This window comes from Megascapheus bottae, chromosome 19 (assembly GCF_031878675.1).
Source record: "Megascapheus bottae isolate mThoBot1 chromosome 19, mThoBot2.hap1, whole genome shotgun sequence".
In the NCBI taxonomy this organism is placed as follows: domain Eukaryota; kingdom Metazoa; phylum Chordata; class Mammalia; order Rodentia; family Geomyidae; genus Megascapheus; species Megascapheus bottae.
This window is the reverse complement of record NC_143527.1, coordinates 38,235,785-38,242,479: the sequence shown is the minus strand read 5'-3', so window position 1 is coordinate 38,242,479 and position 6,695 is coordinate 38,235,785.

Sequence of the window (6,695 nt, the reverse complement as noted above, 5' to 3'; positions counted from 1 at the left end):
AGCATCACTTCTGCTTTCCTAGTGGTTAATTGGAGATAAGAGTCTCACAGACTTTAGTGTCTGAACCATGATCCTCAGATCTCAAGTCTCCTGAGTAGCTAGGATTACAGGCATGAGCCACCGCACCCAGCTTGAATTCTTTATTAAATTTAGAATACTGTCAACCTTTTTCTTTGTGGTTAATTTTCCATGGTAGTTTTTTTCTATAATAGTATTTTCTTTTTCTTAAAATTATGTCAGCAAATAGTCTTTGTATCACACAGAAACGTAAGTGTATTGAATAAATCTTTTCACATAGAACCTATGTGAAACTCCAAAGTAGATCAAAAGGGACTTGATTTTTTTTAATTATAAATGTGTGAACCACATCTCTATGCATTTTACAATTCATTTTTATAGGTTTGATGAAAATAAAATTGTTACTAAATTTTAAATGGCCAGAACATATGTGATTTTTCAGTACTGTAATTGTGTTACTTTGTACTATTAGATTATCTGAAATGATTCTTCACCTTTTACCTGATTTCTGAAAATTAATGTTCATGCTTCTTCAGTAAACATTGTTTGACAGAACTGTGGTTTGAACTCAGGCCCCCACATTATGTGTATTACAGTTTATACACTGTTTTGATTCATTGGAAGTTATTTGAGTATAAAATGTGATTTTATCATCCAGCATGAATTTTCTTCCTGTTTATTTTTTCCGGTACTTTTATTGGCTAACCCATAATGAACTCCTTCATTATATACATTTTTTTGTTGTGCCCAGTAAATTTGTCATCTCTGCCATCAATACAGCATAGCACTTTTTTTTTTTTTTTTGTGGGTCATAAGGCTTGAACTCGGCCTGGGTGCTGTCTCTGAGTTCTTCAGCTCAAGGCTACCACCCTATCCCTGGGCCTGGGTGTTGTTCCTGGCTCTTCAGGTCAAGGATACCAGTCTACCCTTGAGCCAAGCCCCACTTCCCCTTTTCTAGAGGTTAATTGGAGATAAGAGTCTCAGGTCCATCCGGGCTGGCTTTGAACCTTGATCCTCATATCTCAGCCTCCTGAGCAGCTAGGATTACAGAGCGTGAGCCACTGCACCTGGCTAACACTTTTTTTAATAATAAAGTTAGTTTCCTTTTGCTATTCTTTAAAAAAAGAAAAAAATCTTGGTATCCTGATAAGTTTTTGATGAAGTGTGTAGTCTTTATTTTTCAAATTTCAGATGGAAGTTTAGTTCTGATTGTATTATACTTGCAAGCTGATTTGGTAAGAGTTGACATTCCAAATCACTCTTCCTGTCCCACACATGTAATTCTTCATTAGACTGCACAGTAAAGCTCTTCTCTAAGCTTTCTGTTGGAAGATGGAAGATGTTTGTCATCTTGTGTCTAATTACACTGTTCGAAGGATACTTTCCAGTACAGAGATAAAACATAGACACTGTGCCCAATAACGGTTATTTCCTTAAAACCAGCTCTTTCTTGTCTTTCCTCTACTGTATCATTTCTCTATTTGTTTGAACCAGCAAGGTTTTCTCATTGGCATCCAGAGCCCTGGTTAATATTAAGACTGTTTTAATAGAAAAGGGAATAGTTGGCCCCTAAGCATTCCTGCCCACTTCCAATTGTTTGCTCTCACATCCAGATCCACCCAGCTTCTGGTTGTAAGTCTCTTGCTCCCTGGTTTCTTGTTGGGTCAGGACAAGGAGGAAGAGCTCCAGCAGATCAAAGGAAACCCGAAAGAAGGAACCAAGTACTTCCTCCCTGTGAGTTTTGGGTGGCTATATCCTAACAAAGATTTTTCTTTGTAGAGCCCTCTTTCGGTAGCACCTCAGTTCTGTATTTCTTCTGCCTTAGGGAGGATGGTATTTTTTTGCTCCCAGCCCAGTCCAACTTAACTGCACCAGTCCTAATGAGTGCCTATTGCCCACCCCTTTGTGAATATCCTTATCTCAATCTAACTGACTTGCCTTCTGTTTCCAGTTCATTTGTCATGGCTGTATTGAAAAAACAAATTAGAGCCATCAAAAACATTTTACCTAAAGTGAGGAAAGCTTTCAGTACATTAGTAATTCTATGGTGTTGTGGTAAACACAAAATTAAAAGAAGGATTTTTAACTATGGAGAGAATATACCAGATCTTGAACTTAGCCTGGGTACTGACCCTTGGTATTTTTGCTCAAGGCCAATGCTCCACCATTTGAGCCACAGCTTTATGTCTGGTTTTTCAGTGGTTAATTGGAGATGAATCTCATGCACTTTACTGCCTGGGCTGGCTTTAACTATGATTCTCAGAGCAGTCTCTTGAGTAGCTAAAATTACATGTATATGCCATCAGAGGCTTGCTGAAGTTTTCTTAATTTACACAAATTTAATTAGCCACCTGTGATAGAAGTACTAAAAAGCCTGTTCTTCAGAATAGGAGAATGAAGTACTCACTTGGTACATTAAAAAAACTGAGATTGTGAGGTAAGAGATGCTAAGAAAAGAAAAGGAATTTTTTTAAACCCAGAAACTTAAAGACGTTAGGAGCTAATTGAAACAGTATAAAATATCCTTTTAGGTTATTTCCTTTTACAAAAATGTGTACTTGGTTTTCACATTGTTTGACAGTACTGTGGTTTGAACTGTGGGCCTCCCTTGCTAGATAGGCATCTATAAATTGAGGCACTCCTCCAGCCCATTTTTTTCGTTTGTCATGTTTTGGATAGGATCTTCCAAGTTTTGCCCAGGAATGGTCCTCATACTGTGATTTTCCTACCTATGGCCTTCTTTGTAACTTGAGATTACAGCTTCAAACCATTATGCCAGGCTTGGGGGTGGGGGTGGGTCACAGAGTCTTACTTTTGACAGGGTTGGCCTGAAAGCACAAGGCTCCCAATCTCTGCCTCCTGATTAGCTGACATCACAGGTGGACTCTTAATTCTCAGGGTTTTAAGGCACATGTTGGGCCCTCCTTGATTACCTTAAACCTTCAAAACACACAGCCAGGGCTGGGAGTTTAGTGATAGAGTGCTTGCCTAGCATGCACAAAGACCCGGGTTTGATTTCTCGGTACCACATACATAGGAAAAAAAAAAAAAAAGCCAGAAATGGTGCTGTGGCTCAAGTAGTAAAGTTTGAGAAAGCCCAAGGACAGCGCCCAGGCTCAGAGTTCAAGGCCCGGGACTGGAACAAACAAAATAAAACCACAGCCATGGGCATTTGTGGAAGTAAAGGGAATAATGTGGCAAATACAGAAGCTGAGTGGGTAAGCAGGAGCAGTGTAAGTCCACTAGGCAACCCCAGAGGTACTGGGTGAAGTACTGGACCATCACAGGGGAGGGGGATTCCATCCATCTCTGCTTTGATCTGAAAGGTCAAGTTAACTTGAACAAGTTGGAGGGCTGTGAGAATCCAAAAATAGACACACATGCTAAAGCATAAATGATTATAGAAATAAAATGCAAGATGGTTCTGATAGAAATACAATACTAAGCCTTGGAGTTGACCAAAGAACAATGATTCCTGCCCACTTTGTTCCAGCACTGCAGCTTGAACCTAGACCCTTAAGCTCCCTCTTGGCTTTTCCCTTCATTCTTCCACTTGAGCCACTCCTGGCTTTTTTCATATTAGTCGGAGACTGACTTCAAATCACAATCCTCAGATCTCAGTCTCCTGAATAGCACGGATTACTATTGGTGGCGTGAGGTAAAGTCCTGAGAGGGAGAACTCCCTGTTGTTTTGTCTTCTCACCTCTTTTCAGGGAGGGAAGTGGTAATTCGAGCTTATGAACCTGGATAAGACAAAGTTTCCTAAGACCCAAACACATGAATCACAAAGGAAAAACAGGATAAATTGAACTACATCAAAATGAATGTTTTCCTTTAGAAATCATTAATGAGAGGAAAAAGGAATGTGCAAAGGGAAGAAAACCATTTGCAGAATACAGATTAGAGAATGGACTTGTATCTCAAATACTGAAAAAACTCAGCTCACCACAGTGACAATGCAGCACAAATTTGGGCCGAAGAAGATATGTGAATTTACCACAGACAAAGACTTAACTGATTTCAGTTTTTGAGACAGAAGCAATGATGTGTAGCCATCTTTGATTTCATTTTTTGTGACAGAAGTGTTGATGTGTAGCACAAGCTGGCACCGAACATGTGATTCTCCCGTTTCAGTCTCCCAATTGCTAGGATTCTAGGTGTATACCACCATGTCTTGCTTAACAATACTATGGAAACTTACTGTGTTCAGTGTAAGTCTTGCATGTTTTTTGTAAAAAAAAATGATTTTCCATAAATATTGTATATTTTAATGTTTCCTTTTCTTATTTTCAGTACTAGGGTTTTGAGCTCAGTGCTGCACTCTTGCTGAACCAGGTGCTATATTATTAAGCTATGCTTCCAGTTGTTTTTTGCACTGGTTATTTTTTAGATATGGTCTTGCTTTTTGCCTAGGCACACTCCTGGACTGCAGTATATTTATCTTAGTTTTCCTGTGCTAGCTGGTATTACAGTCATATGCAACCAGGTCCAGCACCTATCAGTGATAATTCTAACATTTCCCTACCTTATTTTGATATTCTGTTGTTGGACACATACATCACAGGATTTTTAAATTTCTTGGACAACTGACCCATTTATTATTATGTTGTGTTCTTCATTATTCTTGGAAAACTTTTCAAATCTATTCAACCTGAAATTAACATAGCTACTCCTGCTTTCTGTCAGTGTTAATAGTCACATTTGAATGCCTATATTTCCATGATTCTATAATGGTATTTCTGAAGCAGAGATGAAGAAAATTCAGACTGCAGGCCAACCCAGGCAAAAAATTAGTGGCATTTCATCTGAGTCAATAAGATAGATATGGTGACATGCACCTGTCATCCAGTCTACAAGGGAGACTGTAAATGGCGGGGGAGGAGGAGAATATGCAAGGTCCTACCCCTAAAACTCAACACTAATGGAATTCATGGCATGACATACAACGTGGTCTTGCCCAACAGCCCAGGGAAAATGACATTTCCAGTTTGAATATTAAGGCCAAAAACTGCCCCACCTACAGTATGGCAGGAGTTCTACAGAAATTACCCCTCTGTCTGCACATTCCAATAAGATTTCTTTGTCTTGAGACACTCCGGAGCAGCTGCCTTGTGAGCTTGCTCAGTTTTCTCTAAACTTGGGCTTTACTTGTACTTTGCATTAATAAACTTACTTCTGGTTAAGCCCCTTGTTTCTGTCATTCAATTTTTGACAAGACCAAGAACCTTGTGGTTCCAATCCAGTAGGCTCGATTCAGTAACAGTATAGTACATCTTTATGTTACTGTCTCAATCTGTCCATCCTGCTGTAAATAAAATTGGGTAGCTTATAAAGAAAGGAAATGTACTTACTTCCTTACAGTTCCAGAAGCTCGGCAGTTCATCAGGTCCTGGCCAGTTCAGTGTCTGGCAGTAAGAACCCTGATCTCTATTTTCAAGATGGCTTCTTGAAGGCGATGCCTTCATGTAGAGGAAAGGATGAATGCTGGTCCCTCTAACCCTTTCATAAGGTCCTATTCCACCTGTGGAGGCAGAGCACTCAGGGCTTAACCATTTTCTAATTTCAGCTTTTAACATGGTCACTTTGGTGATTAAGTTGCAGTATAAGGATTTGGGGGGATGCAGTCATACCACCATCTGCTTTTCATCTATTTTTGCCATTTTTTAATATCACTTTCATAGCACTAGGTTTTTCTTTTCTGGGCCTCTCTTTCAATTGGTGTATTTAGACCACTAACATCTGGCAGTGCTAGATTACTATATACCATTTTTGTTACTGTTTGTTTTCCTTGTTCTTTGTGCTCATTTCTTTTAAATTTACTTTATTGTTATTATAGAGGTGGTGTACAGACAGGTTACATTTACACGAATCAGGTAATGAATACATTTCCTTTTGTACAGTGTCATCTGTTTCCTTATTCTCTCCCAGTCCCTCCCTCCCATTTCCACTCATGAGTTGTATATTTCACTTTCATCAGAGTCCAGTGAACTCTACTGCTGCATTTTTTCACCTTCTTTTCCTCAAGTTCTGTGCCCTCCCTTCACCCTCCCGAAAATATAGATGTGACTACACCATGTATAAGATAAAAAGAATCATCAAAAGCTAAAAAAGAAAAGTCATTTGTTTTCATATCTTGGAGTTCATTTCAGTATGTGTATTATTTTATATAAAGAAGAGGTGCTTAGGCATTGTGCCTTTATAATTCTATTCTAAGAATATCCTCTTTTGGTCTCACTGTATGTGAATTTCTAGAATCCTGTGTAATTTGCCATATCCCAGTGTGTTTTAGATCTAACTTCCACATGTCAGAGAGAACATACCTTTAGCCTATTTCTGTCTTATATTCTTTTACTGCCTATGTAGTTTTAAACTGAGGATTTGTTATTGTATTTTTCTCCTCTTTTTTGTGTCAACTTTACTTTTCTTCCCCACTTTTAAGTTGTTGGCCTGGAGTTTGCAACCCACATTTATGATTAATGAATTTCACAGGTTTAGCTCTTGTTAACTGTAAAACGGATTAGCATCCTTTGCTTACCTCATACAAGTTGTTGGAAAGTTTGGCAAATGGTACAGCTGTACTCTTCGCCATACTACTGATATTATTTACAGCCTTTAGACTCTCCCCATCAGTGATCAACTAAAACTTCGTGGAAGTAAACTTCTACAGGTGCAGTCAT